General features: G+C 34.9%; 1 protein-coding gene and 1 long non-coding RNA gene across 7 annotated transcripts in view; one reads left to right on the top strand and one right to left on the bottom strand.

Moving 5' to 3' along the window:
* Uaca (uveal autoantigen with coiled-coil domains and ankyrin repeats) overlaps positions 1-27,791 on the bottom strand; it is a 105,783-nt gene that overhangs the window by 75,220 nt on the left and 2,772 nt on the right. Inside the window, exon 1 of one of the 2 annotated variants that reach the window (XM_026387848.2) lies at positions 26,101-26,119. The exons of the other annotated variant lie outside the window; for it this stretch is intronic. The gene's annotated coding sequence lies outside the window, so the exon portion shown is untranslated. Of the gene's footprint in view, positions 1-26,100; positions 26,120-27,791 lie in introns of those variants that run through there. 2 annotated transcript variants of the gene reach the window in all.
* LOC113182091 (uncharacterized) overlaps positions 1-27,791 on the top strand; it is a 511,795-nt gene that overhangs the window by 21,082 nt on the left and 462,922 nt on the right. The window contains exons 3-4 of one of the 5 annotated variants that reach the window (XR_003300673.2): positions 18,404-18,501; positions 24,451-24,865. The exons of 2 other annotated variants lie outside the window; for them this stretch is intronic. This is a non-coding gene — a long non-coding RNA (uncharacterized LOC113182091). Of the gene's footprint in view, positions 1-18,403; positions 18,502-18,911; positions 19,472-24,450; positions 24,866-27,791 lie in introns of those variants that run through there. 2 more of the 5 variants (XR_003300669.2, XR_003300670.2) reach the window with 2 other exon arrangements.

A 27,791-nucleotide genomic window follows, 5' to 3' on the forward strand; every position in this document is an offset into this window, starting at 1 on the left:
TTTTGACAAAATCATACATGCATTGGAATCAATTTACTCCATTTAAATCCCCAGTCCTCCCCCACTTTTCCTTTCCCTCTTCCCTCCCCTATTCTCTTTCCTGTACTCCACTGATCTTTCACTCATTTATTTTAATTAGTGCTTTATAGACATATATAAAGGTGGAATTCACTGTGGTATATTTATACGTGTACATATCATAATTTTTTCAAATTCATTCCTCATATTTTCACTTTCCCCATCCCTCCTCCCTCTCTCCTCATCTTTTTCTACTCCATCGATCTTTCCCTATATCTGTATGATATCAGACCTCCCCTTTTTTCCCTTATTTTGTTCTAGATTCCGCATAAGAGAGAAACATTCAACACTTCATTTTCTGAGTCTGGCTTATTTCACTTAGCATGATGTTCTCCATTTCTATCCCTTTATCATCAAATGCGATAATTTCATTCTTCTTTATACCTGAATAAAGCTCATTAAGTATATACACCACATTTTCTTAATCATTCACCTACTGATGGGCATCTGGGCTGGTTCTACAACCTAACTAATGTGAACTGTGCTGCTATAAACACTGATGTGGCTATCACTATAGTAGGATGGGATAAATACCAAGGAATAGGATAGCTGATAGCTAGGTCATATGATGGTTCCACTCTTAAATTTTTTGAAGAAACTCCATACTGCTTTGCAGAGTGTTTGTACTGATTTGCAGTACCACTAACAATGCATGAATGCAGTACATACAATCTTTTAACAACTTTTTATTGCTCAAGACCAAAATCCTTACCATGACCTCTAAGATTCTTTACGGTCTTGTCCTACTGGCCTCTGAAGTGTAATCTTGAGTTGGATACTCTCCCTCTAACCCTTCAATCGCTTTTTATGGTGAAGTTTTTCAAAAGCACCAAGTTCCCTCATTGGGTACCTGAGAATAGTGTTCCCTTTCTGCATCTCTAACTCATTTTTCAGATTTCTTCCCTCCCATTACATACTCTGGTATATCTCTCCTTTGTACAGCTAATTACATAGACTTGTGGCTTCATATTTAAATGTGTTAGCACTGGAATCCTGTCTTCTCCTCTTTTCTAAGAAGCACACGTTCTGCTTACTACTCTGTCCTTAGAACCTCGGTGGCTGTCTACATATACTAGGAACTTAAATATCTATTGACTTAACAGAAATAAACAAATATTGAAATTGAAAAATTCTTTACAGACCTGCTTCAGATAAACAGTGGTCATATAAATATTATGTTTTGTATTTCTTCTCAGGCTAACCAGTATTCATAAAGGCTGACAGAAAACAATACTCAAATAGAACTATGTTTAACACGTCACTCAAAGTAGTTCCCTTCCAAGAAGAATCTTTAAGAGAACAGAAACCTAAATATATAATGATAGTCCTTCAACATCCCAAATTTAAATTTTGAAAACTTTGTGTGTGTGTGTGGGTGTGTTATCTTAAGGGAAACTATATTTTAAAATAAAGCTCATTTATAATAGAAACAAGCTGCCATTGAAGATCATCTTGTCCCGCAACAATAAATATCTAATAATATGTGTGGCCTCTCCTGTGGCAAATATGGATAAGTCAATCTTAGCACTCTTTCCTCGATCAAGACCACCTAGATTCTTGACAATAAGGCAATAATCAGTAATGTAAGAGAAGCATGGTCATTTTCATTAGCACAGAGAACATCTCCTGCTACAAAAGGAGGCAGCTAACAACTCAGGGAAACCTCCCTTCCTCCCTGTCTTAAAAGAAAATCTAATTTCAACCTTCACAACATCCTTCCAACTTTAAAGAGGACCTCTCATGACAGATTTCTTTATATTCCAGTTTCCACGGAGAAGGGCAGATTATGAATTGACATAATGTATTTCACACGTTATCATTTAGCCAAGAAATAGGAACCAAGAGTGGAGACACTGAAGTACTTATGACTGCAGAGGTACATTAAGAAGGATGATTTTCAGGAAATCAGACCCTGGCCATGAAAAAAAAACAATGCAAAATAGATGAAGGAGACACCAAGACATCAAAATATAAGTACTTTATACATTTGAATCTGCCCCTTTGTTCCTATTGTTCTGACCCTTTCTTCAGAAATCAAGCTTTTGATAAACTTTTTTCCCTTTTGGGTAACATGAGGTAGAAGTACTCAGCTCACTAGTCGGCTATTAAGCTCTCATTATATACTAATAAGATGATATTTAATACATCAATGAATTTTCAGTCTAATTCTGTACCCCTAAACCCAATCAAGGCTGAGTTTTTGATGAAATAAAAGTAAGATTAATTTATCAAGGTGACCAAAGGCCTTCCCTGGCAACAGGCAATTGAGTCTCCCTTACCAAAACCTTTAATTCAAACGTTTACAAATGCATATCTGAGCAGCACAGAGGAAACTATAAAAACTATAAACAGCATTGATTTCTCTCATCAGCTTAGAAGTATATTTTTGCTGTTCTTTTTATAAGAAAACAAAATCTCCCCAAAATTCAGGCTTTAAAAATATTTCACTAATTTTTCCAATTTATTTCATTTTACTTGGCTATACTTTGATTTTCTTCTGTACTACAAATAAAGGTACAATAACTTGGCACATTTAAAAGATCACAATTTTAAGATATAAAAATTCCAAAAGATAATGGAAGGAAATAACTAAAAACTTTTAGCTATGAGATATAGAATTAGAAAATACTTTTTTCTTTCTTATTTTTATATTTTCTATATGTTTTATAATGAATATTTTTCTGTTCAAGCTTCTTTATTTGAAAAGAACAAATAATATTTCAGATGCCTTAAGCAAAACAGGATTTATCATAAAGATATCATAAGAGTTACAAGGAAAATCTAACAGAAAGCAAACAATGGGAGCCATCAGCAGGCTGAGCCCTAAGTCTGAGTGAGAGGGTGGCCTGGGAGCCTCAAGAATATACTCAGGGAGGCTGTTGCCAGTGTTCTGCCATGCACCCTGCTAAGCTCTCATCCATGTGTGCTTCTCCATTCCCACCATCAGCTGTGAACACTCTGCCTTTGGCACCATATCGAACTCCAAACTTCTTCCATTTTAAGTACAAGGCTGTGGTTGAGGTACTAAGGAAAATAAGCAGCTTTTTTTTTTCATTTTTAAAATTTGTTCCAATTAATTATACAATGACAGCACAATACATTTCAATTCATTGTACATAAATGGAGCACAACTTTTCATTTCTCTGGTTGTACACGATGTAGAGTCGCAACATACGTGCAGTCATACATGTACCTAGAGTAATGATGTCCATCTCATTCTACCATCTTTCCTGCCCCCAAAACCCTTCCCTTCCCTTCCCTCCTCTTTGCCCAAATTTCCTCCATTCTTCTCACGCCACTCACACACACCCACAAATACCCCAATTATGGATCTGCATCTATTTATCAGAGAGAACATTGGGCTTTTGGTTTGGGGGGATTAGCTTACTTCGCTTAGCATGATATTCTCCAACTCCATCCATTCACCTGTAAATATCATAATTTTATTCTCTTTTAATGCTGAGTAATATTCCATTGTGAATATATACCACAGTTTCTTTATACATTCATTTATTGAAGGGCATCTAGGTTGCTTCCACAGTTTGGCTATTGTGAATTAAGCTGCTATAAACATTGATGTGGCTGCGTCACTATAATATGCTGATGTTGAGGGCTGAAATCAAGTCAAGATGGCGCCTGGCACTTTGCCAGGAGGAGTGGTCTGTGAAGCAACGCCAACGAGCCATTAAGATGATGAGGATTCCTTATTGGTTGACTGCTGTATCTAGTTTATGTTAATTGAGTTACCTGTGTGTAATTAGTTAAGTATATATACCTCTGCTGTCCGGCAGAGAAGCGGCTCCTGCTATCTCGGGTGCCCGCTACATTGAGTTCTCGCTCAGGTCCTGCTGAGGTCACTTGCAATAAAGTAGTTCCGGATTCAACCTTCAAGTTGCATGTCACCTCTCGGTTATTTAACCCAGCCGGACTACGGCATGCTGATTTTAAGTCCTTTGGGTATAAACTGAGGAGTGAGATAGCTGAGTCAAATGGTGGTTCCATTCCCCATTTTCTAAGGAATCTCCATACTGCTTTTCAGAGTGGTAGCACCAATTTGCAGTCCCACCAGCAGTGTATGAGTGTGCCTTTTCCCCCACATCCTTGCCAACATTTATTATTGCTTGCATTCTTAATAACTGCCATTCTGACTGGAGTGAGATGAAATCTTAAGAGTAGTTTTTATTTGCACTTCTCCAATTACTAGAGAAGTTGAACGTTTTTTCATATATTTGTTGATCGATTGTACATCTTCTTCTAAGAAGTTTCTATTCAGTTCCTTAGCCCATTTATTGATTGGTTTTTTGTTTTGTTTTGTTTTGTTTTTGGTGTTTTTTGAGTTCTTTATACATCCTAGAAATTACTGCTGTATCTGATGTGTATGCAGTAAAGATGTTCTCCAACTCTGTGGGCTCACTCTTCATATTACTGATTGTTTCTTTTGCTAAGAAGCTTTTTAGTTTGAATACATCCCATTTACTAATTCCTGATTTTATTTCTTGTGCTTAGTTCTCGGCGGACACAACATCTTTGTTGGTATGTGGTGCTGAGGATCGAACCCGGGCCGCATGCATGCCAGGCGAGCGCGCTACCGCTTGAGCCACATCCCCAGCCCGTATTTCTTGTGCTTTAGGAGTCTGATTAAGGTAGTCAGGACCTAATCTGACCTGATGAATATTTGGGCCTACTTTTTCTTCTATTAGGTACACTGGTCTAATATCTATTATCACTTCTATTAGGTCTCTGGTCTAATATCTAGATCCCTGATCCACTTTGAATTGAGTTTTCTGCATGGTAAGAGATAGTAGTTTAATTTCATTTTGCTGCATATGGATTTCCAGTTTTCCCAGAACCATTTGTTGAAGATGCTATCTTTTGGCCAATGCATGTTTTAAGCACCTTTGTCTAGTATGAGATAACTGTATTTATGTGGGTTTGTCTCTGTAGCTTCTATTCTGTACCATTGATCTACATGTCTATTTTGGTGTCAATACCTTGCAGTTTTTGTTACTGAGGTATGGTACTGTGATACCTCCTGCTTCACTCTTTTTGCTAAGGATTGCTTTGGCTGTTCTGAGTCTCTATTATTTCTTATGAATTAAAAATTGCCAGGGCCGGGGGAGTACTGGGAATTGTACCCCAGGGATGCTCTACCACTGAGCTACATCCATAGCACTTTTTATTTTTTTGAGACAGGGTCTTGCTAAGTTGCCCAGTCTGACCTTGATCTTGCAATCTTCCTGTTTGAGTCTCCCAAATCAGTGGGATTATAAGCATGTGCCACCACGTCCTGCTAAATTTAACTTCTGATTATAAATGTAATATGGAAACATACATACACAGATGGTTTTAAAAACATACAGCAGTACAGAGAAGGGTATATAAAAGGAAAAGTCTTCTTGGCATTTCTTTCAGGAAAAATAAAAAAAATGAAAAATGACAGGAAAATTTACATTTAATTCATTTCCAAAAATCATAAAAATGATTTTCTTATTACATAAACAATCATATAACAACTACAAAATGCAGATCACCAAAAGCAAAAATACATCACTTTAAAATTACTGGACATCATATCACAAACAAATAATATGCATTACTTTAAAACTGGTTCTATTTTTTAAATTTTTTTTATTTATAGGTGCACACAATATCTTTATTTTATTTTTATGTGGTGCTGAAGATCAAACCCAGTGCTTCACACATGCCAGGCAAGCGCTCCACCACTGAACCACAGCCACAACCTTGATTGGTTCTATTTTAAATAGATATTTTTCTGACCTTCACTGTCCACAGAGCAGATAAATATATATTAACAATCTATTTATAAAGTATATAAAATACATCATCATTGTAGAAACATTGTAATTCCTCTTATACTTTTAATCTGTCCTACTCAGGAGTAAGTGGCGAAACTAAAAGCACTGTGAAAGTATTCTCAAAAAGCAAAATCACCAAATAAACATGTAAGTGATGCTTAAGATATTAACTGTTGATAATACCCTTAATCTATCCTAAAACTTCTACCTGATAGGGTCAGTCATCTCAGTCAGTGGTTTTCAAATCTAATTTTAGAAATTTTCTTCAAAGAAGACCTGACACAAACTGCACTGTTTAAAGGCAGGATCCTTTCAGTGTATGTTTCCTTCCTTTGTCCTAAGATTCTTCATGGAGCAGCTCTGACAGAGTAGTGAGTAAACAACTGCATCAAAATACCTGGTACAGGTATTTATTTAAAATGCAGTCAAGACACCACTCTAAATCTTCCAAACCCCTTTCTAAGCTAGGCATGGTAGCACATTCCTATAGTCCCAGTTCCTCAGAAGGCTGAAGTAGGAACATCACTTGAGCCCTGGAGTTTGAGACAACCTGGGCAACATAGTAAGACACCCCCTTCAAAGGATGTGGGGACAGGAAAAGAAAGCAGAGGAGGGAATAAAAGGATGAGGGAGGAAAGAAGGGAAAGGAGAGAGGGAGAAAGAGAAAGAAAGAGACCAAACACACCTCTGGATGGGTGATCTCAGAATATGTTTGTGAACTTCATATTCCTGAACCCCTTAAACATATGAAACTATTTTTAAGAGTTTGGTGAAGAATTTGGTGTATATTTTCCTGTTTAAAAAATCTCCATTAACCAAATTGGAATCATACTAATAGACTGTTCTCCAACTTGCTTTTCTCACAATATTATATCTTAGACATCTTGACATACTCTGCATCCCAAATGATAATTTCCAAAGTCTTACAATATTCTATAGAGAAAAAAAAATTTTTAAGGAAATAATGTTTTCATTTTACTGTGTTATTATAAGTACTCTGAGTTGATTTTGAAATTTAATGTTGGGGATTTTGGTATTACTATTATACTGGTAGATACTACTATTATACCAGTTAATGTCCAAACCTCTGGTGTGGGATTGAAATTAACATTAGATTCCTGAATTAGTTAGCCAGTTTAATTTTCATGTTTTAGAAATATTTAATCATTCTTCAATGGCAATTTTGAATGTATCATATCACATTTACAAAGCCAAGTAACTCCACAGTATCCCCCCTTCTTCATGGGAACACATTTCAAGGCTCCCAGTAGATGCCTGAAAGCACAGATTGTACCAAACTCTAAATGTACTGCTCTTTCCTCTGTATACATACCTATGATAGAGTTTAATTTATAAATGAGGAAACAGTAAAAGATTAACCTAAATAACTTTAATCAAATAGAATAATCATAACTATTATAACAAAGTTTTGTGAATGAGCTCTCTCAAAATACCTTACTGTATGTACTGTTTATGACACAGATTTTTTTCCTTCTTGACAAGTTTACAGATACAAGATACACTTTGACCTTAGATCTAAGCAATCTCAGCATACAATTTTTTTCTCTCCTTATTAACTTGATAACTTTAAAGTCTCCATGTAAAGGAAGCACTTTACAGTTTCTCTTTTACATATCTGAATTGCCAGCATTATTAATCTTGTACACTCGCAATAAGAATTTACTAGCTAAAATAAGGGTTTACTTTAATACAAGCACTACAATACCACATCAGTTAATTCTGATAACACAGATGGCTACTAAGAACTAATAGGCGGTTAGCAAATACAGTGTGGATACAGCAGACAAAGGAATGACTCACTTTCCAGATGGAACGGAGCAGGAGGGCACAAGATTTCATCCTGCTACTGAGAATGACATGAAAACAAGACCACAGACAAGAGGGGAATACTGTGTATGAAGAATAAATTGAATCTGGCATAATCGGTAGTTTTCATATTACTCATATGCTTTAAATATTTTATTTTTATCTCAGATTCTTAATTATATCAAACTACTGTAAAAATCATTATACTATACAATTAAAATAAAATATTTTGTACAGAACAGGATAGAATGCTGAAGAATTCAACCTGCTTTCAAATACTATTTTCTACATTTGAGAAATTATGGAATTTGAAGTTTAACATCTTTATTATGATTTTTATAGGATTATAGCTACTTATATTGATGTGATTATCCTAATTTCAGTAAATAAATGCTTATACTGATGATGACAGGGCTCATGATCTCTGCTTCTGCAGGGCTAGATACTGGAACAGGCACTAACTTTCTCTGGTTATCAAACATTGACTTGTGATACCCACATGGTGTAATAGGTCTAAGAGTATATCATATCCATCATTTTTTTGTGGGGGGGGATTCAAGAATATGAAAAACATTTAATAATAAGCAGAATGTCTCAAAAGATTTCAGTCCTTTTTGAGTGCAGCAATGCTGTATTTGGGAACCATTTCTATATTATAAACAGATTTAAAAGAGTGGAATATTTCATCCAGACTTATAAATGTATATATTAGAGAAAAAATTGTGTTTTTTAAGGTCAAAATTTAAATTTTATGTTACACTCTTTCTAATAACTTTTACTTAACATTAAATTGCATAGTACTTTCTCCGTATTTAAAACTTGTTAGTCTATTACTTTACACATATTTATATAATTAGTGTCATAAATTAAGATACTTGTATTTCTACCTATACTTTAAACTTCCAATCATATCCTTTAACTTAAAATGAAAGAAACACTTTTAGAAATGAAGACCACACAGCAAGTGGAGTGCCAGCCACAGCACTCAAACAAAAGTCAAGCCACACTTAGAGACCCAATCCACAAACAATTCACTTAGACTTTTCCAATAACATAGAGATAACACTGCCTCAAACACTCGGTAATTTGTTATTCCCTTCCCACATCTCTCCTGGATTCTCATTAATGTTTTGAGGGAAAGATGAGTTTTTAAATAGGCTCGTGAGTATATTAGCTTGAATTTTGATTATTTCTCAAATAAATGTATACAAATACAAATGAAAGGTTTTTTTTATAAATAACCTAGATAAATTTAATTTATACTAGTCAATCGCAATAAGAATTGTTATAGTTTATATTGTTTTCCTAGTTTAGACACTGTGGACTACTTATCTATTAACTGGTCTCATTGCTTCTATTCTACCCTTGCACCACCCTACAGTTTATTCTCTCTTCAGTAAAAATATATATTTTTAAAAAACCTAAGTTAAATCATGTCACTCCTTTGTTTAAAACTCTGTGGTAGTTAGTGTTCTTGCCATAAATGTTTAACCTAAACCTAATAAGAAAGCAAATAAAAAGCTGGGTGTGGTGGTGCACACCTGTAATTCCAGTGGCTTGGGTGGCTGAGACAGAAGGATCACAGGCTCAAAGCCAGCTTCAGCAATTGGGGGTGTTTAACAATTCAATGAGACCCTGTCTCTAAATAAAACACAAAATAGAACTGGGAATGTGTGACTCAGTGGTTGATTGCCCTCGAGTTCAATTCCAAGAAAGAAAGAATAGAAAGAAAGCAAATAAACTCAAATTGTAGAAATGTTTGTAGAAATGTTTTTTTAAAAAGCACCTGTATCCTATATTCTTAGACTGGCATCCAAACACAACGCAAAGTCCTTACCCATACTTGACCCAGATCCCTAGAGATCATTGATACAATCTTCTGTTTTCTCCCCCTGCTCATTTCAATCTTAATGGCCCCCTGTCTCTAAAACATGAAGACAACAAATAAGACCTCATCTCAAGATCTTTTAACATGCTATTTGCTCTGCCTGAAATTATTACTAGTCAAAGAAAAAAGTAGAAATATTCATTTAAAAAACCAAAGGCATTACCATGTGGTAATGAATCAGTTACCTATTACCAAAAGACTAATTCACAGTGATTAAAACAGCTACCATTTATTATTTTTCATGAGTTTACTGGCAGGTAGTTCTACTAGGCTGGGCCAGGCTCAGAAATCTCTACGTGGCTTATACATTCACAAATGCATCTACAGTCAACTAACAAGCTGCCTCATAGAATGGTCTTTTCCAGTTTTTCTGATGATTGACTAGATTTCAGTTGGGGTAACAGGGACAACCAGTAACAGTAACCAGCATGCTAGAAAGCATGTGCTTAGATTTATCAATCTAAACTATCTTCACAGTATTTATGTTCCTGTAACATTGTATATAAATTAAATCACTTTAAGTACATAAGATATACTTTGTATCTTTATAAACTAAACATGCTCCAACACTCAGGTACAAATCTATGATAGCATTGGCCAAGGGAAATCATAAGAACCAATTTAAAGACCTCCATTCTAGTATTTCAGGGGGCGGGGCAGGGGGAATAATAAGTTGCTCCTTTACAGAAAAGAAAATGTAGTAACTTGCTAACCCAGTGATGCACCAAATAGAGCTGAGAGGCAGCGAGCACAATAAAGAACCTAGGAGAGAAATGTAAGGGAGACTCACTCTCAGGACAAACAATGAATCAAAAGGTGAGGCAAAAGCCTGCTGTTTACAACTCATCTCCAATCCAGCAGGCAAGGGAAACAGCACTTTGATTTCTGCATGACAAAAATCTGTCCTCTACTAAACCTCAGCACTTATACCTTACCCATCAACATCTCTGTGTCCCTTCAAAGAACCACAGGGCCTACCATCTGTGCTAAAGTGATATCAAACGGGGAACTACTGATAAAAAGGGTCGCTTACAAGAATACAACTAGAATAGTTGGCAAAATTTTTAAATTGTAAATTAGGTAGAAATGAGGGGCATTTCGGGAAGTTTACAAAATTCTGTCCTTTATAAAGTTCGCTTTGTGTTTTAAAATGATTTATAATTTGTAAACATGTATTTCAAACATTTTTTTCCAACAATGTCTATTTAACTAAACTAATGTTATACCCAGAAACACTGGGAAGCAATAGTAAATAGTATGTGGTTAGGAATGTTAAGTTTTAGTAATCAGTTTCATGCAAAAATGACTATAAACCAGGGTTTCATCTTCAGAGAGCAAATGTATTCCTTCCCTAATTGTGGTCTTCTATAAGGAATATCTTTCATTCTAAGCAGTCAGGAGCAGCCACAGGAAGTTTATCTTTTAGGTTAGAACCAACAACAACTATGTGACAGCCTCATCGCATCAAATGAGACATTGCATTTTCTTAGGTACACACAAACACACCACCACACCCAAAAGTATTTATAATGGGTCCTAAGTGTAGTTCCTTCCTCTTTCCTGACTCACCCTTTCCCATGCTATCAAAACAGTTCGACATCAGGAATGCAATTAGATCTAAGCAATTAAGTACTTGCTATTCTATTTCCTCAATGGGTATACAGAAAAGATTCTGATTAATAAAGCTTATCTTATAAGGCCTTACAATACAGTTCTTTCATTAAGGCTAAATTAAATTACTTTATGTGGCTATAAGCAATAACAGGCACAAGTTCTTTCAGTTCTTTCACACATCTTTTTTTTAAAGGCCATACACCAGCAACTTGAAACTACATTTCCAACTACTTCATACCTCTACACAGAATTTCTAGTCAAAAAATGTTCAGGTCTGTGCATCCCCCAATCAACATGGGGCAGCAAAAGTTATTTCCTTAGTAAACTAGTTAACTGGACAATGTTAAGGAATGCAGGATTTGGGGGCTCTTGATACCAATTATATTAGTGATATATTAATTAAGCAAAAGGAAAACATGTAAATGTTCATCACACCCAATGCTTACTAACAAGTCTTTTATACCTATGAATCTATATGTTTTAAGATCTATAAATTTCTAAGTAATATTAAGCTGTTAGTTTTATAGGAAAGTTTATTAAATTAATACAACTCCATTTTAATTATAAAAAGTAATATAACAAAGAAATGGGAAATTTAAAATTTTTTCATAAATCTTCCACATCTTCATAACTGTGATCATTTTTTATATCTTCTTCCAATCTTCTCCTTTGTGAATGTTTTTCATTTATCAGATTATGCCTACATATTTTATTCTATTTTTTTTACTTATAAGATTTTCATTTCCTTATAGAATTTCTTCATATTCTTACAAAGTGGCCTTTTATTTTAGTTTTCTCTCAGGTACAAATCTATGACACTCGGGTACAAATCACTACAAATGTAGAAGCTTAAAAACAACTATCGGTAAGTTCACAGTTCTGTAGATTAGAAGTCCAGGTGGGACTGACTACATTGTCTGCGTAGGGTCTGGTTTCTCAAGGACAAAAATCAGGGTCCAGCCAGCCTGGACTGTTGGCTGAAGAAATTTTTGCTTTCAGGATCCTTCAGGTTGTAGACAGAAAGCAGTTCCCTGCAGTGGGGGGACTGAGGTCCATAGTTCCTACTGGCTGTGTGACAGGAGACTCTCTCAGCTGTTTAAGGCCACTCACATTCCTTCTCATGTGGTCCCATCCACCTTCAACCTGAACAACAGGACAAGACCTTCTTAAATTTAAATCTTTTAAATTTGCAGGTCTGCTTCAAGCCAGAGAAAAATCTGTGGTCTTTAAAAGGGTGTGTCATTAGAATCGACCCACCTAGAATAATGTCCCTTTTTACTACCTTAAAGTCAAGTGATTGGAAAACTTAATTATCTGTGCAAAATTTTGTTTGTCATTGATTATGACATAATCATGGGTATATTTTCTCATTATAAAGTCCTGGAAATTAGGGTTAAAAAAAATCACAAAAGGTCATTTCTAGAATTCTGCCTATTACATCTGTGGATCACTAAAGAAAATTATTTCTCACTGTGGGTTGTAGTAAAAAGAGCTTAAAGGTCATCCAGCCACTCCTCTAGAAAACTTTAAGGTAAGGGCTGGGGCTATAACTTAGTGGTAGAGCACCTGCCTCACATGTGCAAGGCACTGGGTTCAATCCTCAGCACCACATAAAAATAAACAAATAGAGAAAACTTTAGGGTCACTTCCAATCCAAAGTTCTAAAAATCTAATATTAAAATATATTTTAAAATGTAAGGTTGTTTTTAAAACTGTAAAGGAAATAAAATTATATAAATTGAAAAGATAGTTTAAAAGTATGCTGAAGCTTTTCCTTGTTTTAAAAAAAATATTTCTATAATCACTTTTTTTTAGTCTGTTTTCTAGTCATATCAAGAGATTGAACCTTTAAGGAAGAATGATACATGAGAGTAGAAATAAAGGTTAGTGCCAAATCATAATGCCTGGGAAATTCAGAAGGAAAAAAAAAAAAAAGAACTCTAAGCCAGTGACAATTTCACAGTACAAACTCATCTGATTCTAGATATAAAGATTAGAGGAGGTAAAGGGGCCAAATGAAAACTAGGTAATATACAGGCTATTCCACTCAAGGATCACTAAGAAAAACTACAACTAAGGGTATAACCCTGTTACCAGAATGGCAGGCCTCTTAAAGAAGAGGGATCAGCTGACTGGCTTTAGTATAAAAGAGTCCACATCCCACATTCCTATAGAAGGAAGGAAGGAAGGAGGGAGAAAGGGAGACGAAGGGTGGGAAGGAAGAGGAAAGAAGGCAGGGAGGAGAAAAAGAAAAGGTACTTGGCATATAGTAGGTGCTAAATATATATTTGTTGAATGAAGATAAAATATAATGGATCATAAATACATTTGTTAGCCTCCAGTAACCTTTACCAACTCAGAAAAGTATTTCTTTCTTTTTCATTTATTTATTTTTTTAAAATTTGTTCTAATTAGTTATACATGACAGTATTTTGACACATTGTACATAAATACAGCACAACTTCTCATTCCTCTGGCTGTACATGATGCAGAATCACACCAGTCGTGTAGTCGTACATATATAGAGAGGGAAATAATGTCCATCTCATTCCACTGTCTTTCCCACCTCCACATCCCCACCCTCCCCTCTGCCCAATCCAAAGTTCCTCCATTCTTTCCTACCTGCCCCCTCACTATGGATCAGCAACTGCTTATCAGAGAAAGCATTCAGCCTTTGATTTTGAGGGGGTTGACTTATTTCACTTAGCATAATGTTCTCCAGCTCCAACCATTTACCTGCAAATGCCATAATTTCATTCATGTTTAAGGCTGAGTAATACTCCATTATGTATATGTACCACAGTTCCTTTATCCATTCATCTGTTGAAAGGTATCTAGCTTGGTTCCATAGTTTAGCTATTGTGAATTGAGCTGCTATAAACATTGATGTGGGCGGGCACAGAGGATAAGACAGGAGGATGATGAGTTCAAAGCCAGCCTCAGCAACAGCAAGGTGCTAAGCAACTCAGTGAATCCCTGTCTCTAAATAAAACACAAAATAAGGCTGGGGATACGGTTCAGTGGCCAAGTGCCCAAGTTCAATCCCTAATACCCGCCCCCCCCCAAAAAAATTGATGTGGTTCATCACTATAGTATGCTGATTTTAAGTCCCCTGGGTATATGCCAAGGAGTGGGATAACTAGGTCAAATGGGAGTTCCATTCCAAGTTTTCTAAGGCATCTCCATACTGCTTTCCAGAGTGGTTGCACCAATTTGCAGTCCCACCAGCAATGTATGAGTGTACCTTTTTCCCCACATCCTCACCAAGACTTATTATTGCTTGTGTTCTTAATAATTGCCATTCTGAATGGAGTGAGATGAAACCTTAAAGTAGTTTTGATTTGCATTTCTCTAATTGCTAGAGATGTTGATATTGAACATTTTTTCGTATATTTGTTGATCGATTGTATTTCTTCTTCTGAGAAATGTCTGTTCAGTTCCTTAGCCCTTATACTGATTGGGTTATTTGGTTTTTGTTTGTTTGTTTGTTTGTTGTTGTTGTTTTGGGGGGAGTTGGCATTAAGTTTTTTTTAGTTCTTTATATACCCTGGAGATTAGCACTCTATCTGAGGTGCATGTGGTAAAGATTTTCTCCCGCTCTGTAGGCTCTCTCTTCACACTATTGATTTGTTTTGTTTTGTTTTTTTTGCTGAGCTTTTAGTTTGATTTTTGATTTAGTTTTGATTATTGATTACTGATTTTACTTCTTACACTTTAGGAGTCTAATTAAGGAAGTCAGGCCCACATGATGAATATTTGGACCTACTTTTTCTTGTATTAGGTGCAGGATCTCTGTTCTAGTGCCTAAATCTTTGATCCAGTTTGAGTTGAGCTTTGCGTAGGGTTAGAGATAGAGATTTAATCTCATTTTGCTACACGTGGATTTCCAGTTTTCCCAGCACCCTTTTGTTGAAGAGGCTGTCTTTTGTCCAATGTATGTTTTTAGCATCTTTGGTATGAGATAACCATATTTATGTGGGTTTGCTTCAGAGAAGTATTTCTAAATCTTAAACACTAGTGGACAAAAATCTATCAATATAAACCAGGCTCACCCTAGATCTAAGGAGAGCAGTACATAAGGGACTGGGTTCCCAGAATGACAGAAGAAAATAGGGGTATGTAACAAAAGTGTGAAATCCAAAAATAAATAAATAAAAATAAAGCCTTAAATATTAGTGGAACTCAACTTTGCTGAAATTTTTTAATCTCATAGTAATAAATTATACAATAGCAAATACACATGTAGATACAGTGTTCTCAACAGAATTCCAAAGAAATGTCCCCAGCAAAATAAGCCAGGATTTTATCAGTATCAACTAGTAGAAAGAGCTTATTAACAGCTGTGAATGATGCTATGGAATGAAAAGCTTATAACAAACACAGAATACTTCAACTTCTCATCAAACATGCAAGTGTAATGTTTTCCATGGCTTACAAAATGCTCTAAATCTAGGGTTCTCATTCACTTCTGTACTCTGAAGATTTCTTGGGGGAAAAAAATGTGTATTTTGTCACATTTACAAGGATTGTTCCATCTCAACTTGCTTTATTCAGTTAACCAACTCAAAACTGCATTGTACAAAAACAAAAGCGGTATTCATATTTACCACTCATGGAATCAATATGAGCAGTTTGAATTAGAATTCAAATCTTTTAATTCCACTATAAGCAATAAATCTTACTCTTCACCTCATAAAAATATGAGCAACACATTTCATTTTCAGAACTGGACCAGAGCAATTCTGTATATAGCCAACAAAAATTAATGTAATGGTTTAATTGACAGACAATGACCATTGCTTAAATTTCTATACCTTCTGTTCGACAGTTTCCAAAATATTTCCATTCTTTTTAGAACCTAAAATTTCTGGTAAGTTAGAAAGGTAAGTGGTGTCCCCAAGAGAAATAACTCAAAACTTTCTGAGATAAAGTGCTTTGCTCAAGTCACAGACACTTTAGCAGCACTACCTGCACCTGAATCAAGATTTTTTTGATATCTTGTCTATCGTCCCTGATCTTTTTGCTACAGAATGTCTCTACTTTAGTGGTATTAATACTTAAAAATGAAAGAAGATGTTTTTAGCATTGCATCAAATTTCTTTATATTCGGAGGGAAAAGCAAAATAACTGAATAAACATGTTAAAGAAAACATTTATTTTTTTAAGATCCTAATAAAACTAATGTGAGAAAATAAATAGCTATTATCCTAATATTCTAAACTAGAAGAATTATTTAGCAGTCAAAACAATGGACACACTAATAATCCACTATAGACAACCATGAGCTATTTTGAATAATTCAATAAGCTATACCCTATTCAGAAATTACATTATATTCTTAAACATAAATTTAGGTGATTTATTTTAAATTTAAAAAAATTCAAAGAACAATAAATTTCAAATACTCATGGACATACAATGAAATTTTTGTTTTGTTCCTCAGACAACACAGTGCCTTGCATAAAGAACATGTGTTTTTAAAAATGTGTTCAAATATAATTTAAATACTAAATAATAATTATTTCAAAAAGAATTTCGATAAATTATAATTCTTAGCTATAAAGAATTTTTTTAAAAAATCAGTCAGTCTACAAATAGGAAAATATTCACTTAGTAGCAGAATGTAGAACTGAGCATCTAAGTGTGGTCTACACAATACTATGCAGGCAACTGTCTCACTGGCACAAAGACAAATGTGGTAACAGTCTTCTAGAATTTCCTCCTAAGATACCACATCACTCAGTATAAGCCTGCTGCAAGGATAACTGCAGAGGCATGAAGTCAGTAATACAAGCAAAAGGACCAATGACAGCCTGTTCCAGAGCTCTGGTCCCTGCTTCAACCTAGTGACAAGACCAGTACAGCGCAAGTACTCACATGCAGCTGCATCAACACTCTCTTCCCACCTGCCACTACCCTTACTAATGCTCCTTCCCCAGATGCTAATCAGAGAGATACTCTGCAGTGCAGAGGACTGCCAGTAACCCCTTTACTCAGCATCTGGCACAGTTTCCTCTCTAAATAAATATATTGGTATTTATATATTTTTTAAATGAATCAACTTAAAAGCACATTAGCAATTATTATAAATGTTTTATGGATGTGACAAAAATCATAAAAATAAGGAACTAATATTATTACTAAAGTTTGAAAGTTGGTGTTACCATGTACAATGCAAGGTAAAGGGGCCTGAGAAATTAGAAAACACAATTTTTTCATATCGCTGAGTTTCCTCACCTTTAAATAAAAGGTCCAATTTCAAATATCGGCATTATATTAAAGATATTTAAGAAGATTATTATTCTTAAGTGATGCATACTACGGTATTTAACAGTGAAATAAAATACTGTGATTTGCTTTCAAATCATTCAGTGAAAAATGAGTGTACTATGTACATAAAATTTGATATGCACATTTTCAAATAGAGCAAATGCAGCAATATATTAACCTTTGGGTCTAAGTAGTAGGCAGGAAGATCCTAGATCATGGTACTACTATTCTTTTTCTATTAAAAATTCAAAGAAAACAAATTACCTTCTAAAAATTATCTTCATAATGTTAAACTAAGATATTTTCCAAACATCATCAGAACATTGAGCCATTCTTCCAAACTAATTATAAGTGTGCTTTTTAAAAAATGTTGTTAATATATAGGAAGTTGTAGGCAGTGTCCTCTCACCCCATCAGAACATAATTACATCCAATCAGATACCCAGGGGACTCAGTGGGAATCACACAGGACAAGTAGGTAGGGGCTTGAGAATCTGTTTGCTGTGTGACTAGTGAGTTAGAACTTTGGATCTCTGGTACCCTTCTCTCCATTTACTTCCAGTACTAAAGGATTCAGGCCCTCACTAATTCTTGCCTATGCCACTGAGGCAGTTTTATAAAAGATCTACTACTCCAAGTTCCATCTCCTCCAATCTCTTCTGAACAAAACTACTACTAGTAATTCATTAGAAACACACTTGGTCATGTGATTGTCACCTCTGGGTCCACAGGACAAAGTACAAACACTTATAGATGGTATATTTAAAACCATTACAACTTCCTCTCTGCCTATTTTCCACCCAAGCCCACTGATATCATTCTAGGATTCAGGAAAGCTGAGCTGACAATCTAACTGCTCCCTTCCCCCAACATCATATTTCTCTTCTATGTCTGTTCTTCCCTCTGATAGGTATTCTATCCTTTCCTGGATTACTTCTGTCACATCCTAGAAGCCTCCGACTAAGAGGCTCACTCTGTAAACTGTTGATTGCCATGGGATAGGGAAAGGTAGGTGGAAAGCAACTACTTAATGGGTCCACAGTTTCCTTCTGAGGTAATGGAAATGTTTGGTACTACATAATACAGTATTTACACAATACTGTAGATACACAAGATGCCACTGAATTTTCACCTTACGTGATTAATTTTATGTTATGAATCTCACCTCAATTGCAAAAAGAAAAACAACAGCAGTTTACCTTGAAAAATCAACCTGGCTCACTTCTCAGGTCCACACTGGATGGATCAAGTACCTTGCACATTATCACAGCACTTAAGGCTTTACATTACTCTGCCAGAAAACTGTGAATAAGCCTTTTGTTTTGTCTTCTCATCTCCCAGTGTTCAGCCTAGGACAGCCCTTGAGAAATATTTATTTTCCATAATTGAAAAATAGAGATGCCAATTATCTCCCTCAGGGCAAGAAGCTGAAGCGGATGACCTTTGGAAGATCTAGGTTACATGAACACCTTACAGAAGTCTGTCTTTGTTGGAGAAGATCAGGAAATCCATACTTCACCCATAAGCAGTCAACAATGGAGTGACCTCCAGTGAGATGTTTCAGTTAGTAATTAAGAAGTAATCTTTACTGAGACAACTTCAGGCACCATGCTAACAAGTAAGCCCTGATTATGTCTCACAGCTACTCTACAAAATACAATTACTAACCTCATCTTCCAAATGAGGCAAACAAACATATTTGAGTTCTTGCCTAAGGTCACAAAACTGATTACCAGGAGTGGCAACACTCAAACCCAGACTACCTGGGCTACACAGTTTGACCAAGTAGCATCAACATGTTACCCTACCCCTTTATACTTTTCCCACTACAGTTTCAGAGCCATTTAGGGTCATTCTTTGGCCCACAATTTACCTTTTATAAGGCTGAGAAGGCATTTCATTTACTTACTTATCCGTTGTCATGATTGCTGTTTATATTCCATACAGTGATTTTTAAAGATATATAATGTTAATTTTAAAAATCTATCCATCAAAAAAGAGAAATGATCCTTAAAAAGATCTCTCAATTAAAAGACTTCTCACATGTAAATCAGCAAGCATTTGACTGTTCCTCTTGCCCATGCCAAAAAAGGTCATGTGCCTGCTTCACTATAACCACACCCACAAGGCTTCCTCACGGAAGTGCCCCAACCTCTGCACAGGGTAAACCCCCTACAGATTAAAAATAAATAAATAAATAAATAAAACATGAAATTTAAAAACCATGCTGAAAGAAGAATGGCCCATTCTTACTTTTTTAGTTTAGAGAGTGTTGGGAGCTGCCCCATAGGAACCTAGCACCCCTTAGCCCTGAGCCATTGAAATGTGGAGCTGTGGCAAGCCAGCCATGGGCTGTGTGAGAACTAGGGGCATTGAGTGCACACAGTGGACTGACCTGACAGGCCTCTCTGTTTGGGTGGGACTCGCTCTGGTCTTTCCGCTTGCTCTGCCTTTGACCCCCACACATCTCAAGAGATAGGCATGGCCTTTCTCAATGTCAGTCAATCTGCTGACAACAGACATCAGGAAGCTAGACCCAACCCCCTGACACCTGACCCCTTGCCTCATTTGAATGTCTTATCCCCAATAAAAGGGTTCACACATGCCCCATGCTCTCTCTCTTTCCATGGACCCCTAAGATCAGAGAAGCTGGCACAGGACCCAAAGAAAAAAGTATTTCTCTGTCTGTGTGATTATTTCGTGCAGTCCAGTTCACCTGGAGTGACATGAAGCAGGGGTTAGGGTATAGCTCAGCAGTAGAGCACTTGTCCAGGAAGAATAAGACCCCCTAGAGCCACAGGAAAACAAAAACAAAAGCCATGATGTCTAAGTGTACACATGTGCATGCTCTCTCACACATTCTCTGCCACTCTCTCTCTCTAAGAAAATGCCACAATCTAGTAAGAAGAAGATTTTTACCAAGATTCAGTAAAAATAAAAAATAATTATTTGTACACCTGTAAGGGAAAACCTTACTACAGAGTTAATGTCAAACCTTGACAACTTAGCAATAAAGCCGATATTAAAAATGTCATCTCTTTAAAAAACACACCCTTTTAGACATACATACACACAACCCTCCAGATTAAGCCAGTTTTCAGTTCTACTGGATCCTCAGGACTTCCTTTACCTATATATACATCCTTCTAAAAATCTGATGCTAAAATCAAGCATGAGAGGATAATGTGCAAAAGATAAAAAAAAAAGAAGGGGATATGTAACAGTATTAATATAGAACAATGTAGAATTCAAGACAAAAGTCATAATGTGACAAACTAGACCCTTTTACAGTGAATATAAAATAGCCAAGAACCTTAATGTAACAATTATCACAAAATTAAATACTTTTAAAAAAAAACTTTGAAATACAGGGGAAAATGACAGAAACAGAAAATCACTATACAGAGACACAGGCTACTCTCAAAGCTATGACTGACCAAGCAACAAAGATACAGATATAAAGCTCTTCCAGATCAATATGAATAAGACATCAGTTTAAAAAAATGGTAAAAGAACATGAACAAACAATTTCTAAAACAAGAAATGAAAGCAGTCACTAACATGAAAATATGTTCAAACTCCCTAGAACACAAAAACACAAATTAAAACAACAATTCTTTTTTTCCTATCAAGTTGACAAATATTTGCTTACATTCATTCTATCCATTACTGAAAGGATACAGGGAATCTTACAATTTCATACACCACTGGAGGAAGTATAAATTGATTTTGAAACTTCCCATTGAAGACCTGCTTTCCTGTTAAACACCCCACCCCATTTTTTATATGGCTTAAGATACAAATTCCATAGTTTTAAATTTGAAATTATACCAGTTCAGAATGGTAAGGCCATGGATTCCAGAACCAGGCTACCTAGCTTCCCACTTACCAGCCATGGCAGGTAAATTATTTAACTTCTATCTGAAATGATGGCAAAGTGCCCACTTCTTTTTGCTGTGAGGACTGAGTTAATGTAAATCACTTAGAAGAAAGCTCGGACACACATGCTCAAAACATGTTGGCTAGGGCACTTTTATTTCTCATGAACAATTTAAGTAATTCACTAGCATTTCCTGAGAACAAAACAAATCCAACAGATAAAACTTTTTTGTGTGATTACAAACAATTCCATTTATGTTTTTGTGCTGTACTTTTTTAAGCCCCCCAAAATATATACATTTTCTAAATATATTAAAGCTATATAATCATTTGTATCTGCTCAAATAATTTCATATTGCTTATAACTTTCAAATACAAATTTGTTAGCTTAAAATATTATTTAAAATTGTTCATATATCACTACTGTAGTGTTAAGATAATTATATACTAACTAAATAACAAAGAGGCAGGATGGATTTTTAAAACAAGCACAACCAGTGGTTATGGCACAGTAAATAGCACTATGGGTAACTTGTTTGGTCTCAACTCTATTTTCTACAGTGATTTACATGAGGTGGGTATTTTGTTTTTTGTTTTGTTTTTAAGAACAGAGGATGGAACCCAGGACATCATACATGTTAGGCAAGTGCTCTATCACTGAGATACACAACTGGCCTCCAAAGGCTTTAAAACAATAGCAGCCTTTTATCCTAACTGGTTGTCATATACCTACTCTCTATTAAAAAGACTTGCCAGGTCTGATTCAATTAAACAATTACAATTTATCCCATTCCCACCCTTTGCTAGATCCTTTAGTCACTCAACCACATCATTTCCTCTTCTGCCCATCATTTTAGAGAGGTTACCATTTGAAAATAATATTAACATTTAGGATTTCTGAGAACAAAACAAGTCCAACAGACAAAACTTTTTTGTGTGTTTACAAACAATTCCATTTGTTTTCTGGGTTGTACTTTTAAGCCCCAAAACAAACAAACATACATATATATATATATATATATACACACACACACACACATATATATATATATTCTAAGTATATTAAAGCTATATAAAATGTTAAATAATTTTATTATTTAGAGAAATAAGGTGATATAAATATACTATCCCACTTTTCTAATTTTAGAAAGTACATTTCAGTCTTCTGTTTTTAGGGAAATTCCTTACATAAATCACTTTGTTTTCTCTTGAATAAATAAGCTCATACAGGTGAAAATTTTAACCATCTGATATATCCTTTAGGTGGCAGAATAAATATTTGCCTAACTGTAATAATAGGATAGTGAATGGTTCTATATTATAGAGATGAATACAAACAGAATACATGAGTTATAAGGTTCAAATCTAGTACTTTGGACCTAGATTTCTCTATCAAGGACCCAACTATAAGTTAAACATAGCTGATGACAACAAAATTTTGTTGGCTATTAGCTAAATCTAGGGATGATGGCAGAAGAGAAAGGGTAAACTTGTTAAATCACTATTATGAAAACTTCTGAAGGTAAACCTTTAGCGACTCCACTACAATTTCTCTAAACATGGCATAAACATCAAGTATTTTAAAATTTTAATTCAAGTTAATAAAAAAAAAAAAAGGAGGGACCTTCCCTAACTACAACCCCCTATCTGTTGCCTTCTAACCTCTCTCACTGAAATTCTTACAAGGTGATTAGTTTAGTTTCCTAACCTGATGCACCCTCAGCAGGCTAAATAATTTCACAGTTCCACACCACAATACTTGCTCTTCTTTTGCCTACAAAGTCATTCAAGTTGTCTTTCTGGCCCTGGTGGAAGCTTCACTCGCCAGCCTTTCCCCTGTCCCTACTCTATACATCTGCACTCCCATAGCAATATATACAGACCTCTATTATGGCTCTGATACTGTATTACTGTTATTGTTTAATTGTCTCTTAAAATCCTTGAAGGCTGAGACTAGATCTTTCTTATTATAAAAATTTTAGGAAATATGCTGAATTCAACAGTAATACAAAAGTAGATACAATAGCATCACAAACCACCCAGCTACAACTGACCAATTTTAGTTCAACTATAACCCTACTTACTCACCCCATCTACCCTCCACCAGAGTATTTTGAAGCAAATCCTAGACTTCATATTATTTCATCTGTAAAAGCACTTCTAAATATATCTTTGAAAGATACTCTTTATAAAGATAATGACATTACTACCATAGTCATATTTAAATTTGTTATAATTCTATATCATGAAGTATCCAGTTAGTGTTTACATTTCCTCAATTGTCTTATAAGCTTTCACTTTCTACAACTACTTAATCAGGGTCTAAATAAAGTCCATCATTGCAATTGTCAATATGTCTTTTAATCTCTTAAAATCTTGTAATCTCTAGATTTCTTCTCCATCTTTTTCCTTTTCTTATAATTTATTTTTGAAGACACCAGGTCACCAGTTCTTTAGTTTCCCACACTCAGAATTCTCCTGACTACATCTCACATTTCTCTTTCCTTTGTATTTTCTATAAAATGGAGGTTATATGTAAAGGGCTATCATATTCGGGTATGATTTTCTGGGCAAGACACTAATAAATGGTGAAGAAAATATCTACCAGGGGATAATGTTCACTGTCTAAACTCTACACCCATTAATTCACTAGGACATGTAAAATCATAATACGCTAGCATTCTTGCTTACTAGCTGGAAGAATATGTGATATGTTAATTCTATCACCCCTTCTTCATCTATTAGCTGGGATAAAATTCCTTTCATAAAGAGAAACTTTCCCTTATTGACAGTTTAGTTACCCTGAGATACAGTTTACAACAGAAAATCATGACAAATATTTTGTTATATCCCTTTATTTTCCAGAGCTTAAAAGAATGCATCAGTTCCCCAGCATACTCTAAAAGTGACAAATTGTTTTTATTTTTTAATCATCACTACAAACTCATGGATTGAAAGGTTTTAGTCCACTGTAGTTGTTTCCTAACCAATGATCAAAAGGTCCCATCTTTGGCCAAGTGGGGGCCTCTTCAAGTTAGCATCAGAATTCTAATCTTTTATTTCCCCCCTGCATTCTAGCATGACAAGGAATTCCAGGCTCATCTTGTACTACTTCTGCTTCCAGTTTGGAATCATCCATTTCTTCAAAGAGGATGTAACAATTAATCCATTCTTGAGACTAACTTAATATTCCATAAATATTTTCCAAGCTAAGTAATTGCTGAGCAAAGTCCAATTCCTCAACTAAGTTTAAATTTGAACAATATGTATGATGCACAATAAAGATATACAAATTACTTCATCCTTATTAATATAAGTAATTAAAATCCTAAACTACTCATCACTTAAGTTTTTAGACTCATGTACCAGAAGACCTACAAAAGCAACTGTTTTGGTATTCAGATACAAATTTCATAATTCAAATACACACGATAATCTGGGTAAACCTGCTGCTTATGTTGGGGTTGAAATGGAAAAGTATGAAAAACAAAACAAAAAAATCTTCTTAACTAAAGTCTTCATCCTTCAAGAATCACAGGAAATATAGTGCAAGAATAAGAATAGGAAGTTGTCTAAATAAAGCTTTAATTAAGATAGGCATTTTTAATTAAAGGTTGTAATCTTTAATGATAATGAGTGAATAGTGCTCAATTAAGTATCGTGAGCTTAGAATGATGATAACGATTTGTGATCTTAATTATTCACATTACCCAAAAGTCATTGTGGTAATATTAACATGTTTTCAAACACACCCAAATCCCTGAGTGGAAAACATAAAACCAAAACTAAAATCCAAACTAAAACAAAATCATGTTTAACTCTTTAACATCTCAAACTAATATCCTTAGTAGGAACCAAAAGAAGTTTTTTGAAAAAATTTTAGTTGCTATTTTGTAACCAAATTCCTTTAGAAATCACAATGTTTCTTCAGAGTGCTGAGGCATTAGCAAGATGCTTTCAGAATAAAGTTAGAATCTGGCACTGTGGGACATGCCTTTAATTCCAGCAACTTGGGAGACTGAGAAAGGAGGGTTGCAAGCTTGAGACCAGCCTCAGGAACTTAGTGAGACCCTGTCTCAAAATTAAAAAAAAAAAAAAAAAAAAAAGAAAGAAAGAAAGAAAGAAAGAAAGAACTGGAAAGTGCATAAACACTCACTGGTAAAGCACCCCTGGGTTCAATCCCAATATCCAAAAATGAAAGGGAAGCAAACATAATCACTGCAGGACCTCCTAGGTCAGAAAACTTTTACAATCAAGACTTTGCTACAAATGTTGAACATAGCTACAATTTAAAGTGGAACTGCCCCTTCCAAAGTATCTGCTTACAATATTAGTCTCTAGCATGCAGCCTCTACTAGTTCTGTAAATACAGTCCCTTAATTTTATTACTAAAGGTCAGATTTTATAATTAAAAATAAGTGTAGCAACAGAAATATTCTAGTTTATGATTAATAAATGCAGCTATCTCCAGATTTGACTTGTAAAGTACTAATCATCAAATGTATTTTACCCTGAATTGATAATTGTGAACTGTTTATCTATGGATATATAAACCTGTCCCCATTTAGCTGGGCTTTAAACTCACTAGCATATTTATAACAATGGTACTAGTCTGACCATTTAAAATTACTTTTTTTCTGCACATCATCTGTGTATAATTATAATTTAGTATGTTAAACTAAGATGCTATATTTTATATACATACTATGTCATAAAATGTTTACATACCTAACATACTTCAGTCTATTGCTCATGTCTCCTCTTCAGATATAAGCTTAAATAAATACACAAAGAAAACCATGATATAAACAATTTTAAAATTTCTCTCAAATCAAAGTAGCTCAAATTGTAATTATTTCCATGATAATCAAAAAAAACATTAAATTCAAATTAAGGGATTCAAATAGGGGAAAGGAGGGAGAAAAAAGAAGGCAAGATGTATACCTTCTTACAACAGAATAAATTCTGTGTGTATCCAAAAAATGCAACAAAGCAAACAGAAGAAACTTGGGGAATTTCTGCTGTTGTTTAATACTGCAGAGTGAAAAGGCCAAAATGTAACATAAATCTAAATCTAAAAGTCACAAAATAAAAGGTTAAGAATTCTGATAGTATAAAAACAAGCACTTTCTGCCCAGAAAATGCCACCATAAAAATATGACAAATTACCAATAAATTAATATTAGCTATTCATATTAAAGGGGCTAATTTTCATGCCATAAAGTACATATAAATTAATAAAAAATCAACAATGCAATAGAAAAATGGGAAGGATAAACTGTTCACAGAAAAGAAGATGCAAAGCAACTGAAGAGATATTTCACAAAAGAAGAAATACAACTGGTCAACAAATATATAAAAAAAAATGTTGAACCTCTAGCAATTAGAGAAATATAAATCAAAATTACACTGAGATTCCATCTTACTCTAGTCAGAATGGTAAATGAAGAATGCAAGTAACAATAAGTGTTGACAAGGATGGGGGGGGGGAGGTACACTCATACATTTCTAGTGGAACTGCAAATGGGTGCAACCACTCTGGAAAGCAATATGGAGATTCCTCAGAAAACTTGGAATGGAACCACCATTTGACCCAGTTATCCACCCCTTAGCATATACCCAGAGGACTTAAAAACGGCATTGGATAGCAGCCATATCAATGTTTACAGCAGCTCAATTCACAATATCTAAGCTATGAAACCAACCTAGGTACCCTTCAACAGATGAATGGATAAACAATGGAAAATTACTCAGCCATAAAGAAGAATGAAATTACGGCATTTGCCAGTAAATGGATGGAACTGGAGATGGAAATGGAGACTATCATGCGAAGTGAAATAAGCTAATCCCAAAAAACCAAAGGTGGAGTGTTCTCTCTGATATACAATGTTAACACACAATAAGTGAGGGAGGGAGAATAGAAGTTCATTGGATTAGACAAAGGGGAATGAAGGGAAGGGAGATGGAAAGACAATAGAATATGACATAACTTTCCTATATTCATATATGAATGCAAGACCAGTGAAACTCCACATCATGTACAACCACAAGAATGGGAAGTTATACTCTATGTTTATATGATATGTCAAAATACATTCTACTGTCATGTATAACTAAAAAGAATAAAAAAAATTTAATATGAGAAAAAGAAGATGCAAATGGCTTGTAAAAATTTGAAAAGATGTTCTACTTCAATCATAAGGGAAATAATGCAAATCTAAAGTACTCCAGTCATATTTTATCTGTCAGAATAGCAAAGATCAAAAAATTTAAAGACTTTTAATAAAAGTTCAAAAACATTTTTTTCCCACACATTGGTTTCATGATACATAAAAGGAAATTTGACAACATTCTTTAAGGTACAAAGAATGTACCTATCCTCTAACCTAGCAATTCCACTTCCAGGAATGGGAAGCTCT

The sequence above is a fragment of the Urocitellus parryii genome, chromosome 6 (genome assembly GCF_045843805.1).
Source record: "Urocitellus parryii isolate mUroPar1 chromosome 6, mUroPar1.hap1, whole genome shotgun sequence".
Classification (NCBI taxonomy): Eukaryota; Metazoa; Chordata; class Mammalia; order Rodentia; family Sciuridae; genus Urocitellus; species Urocitellus parryii.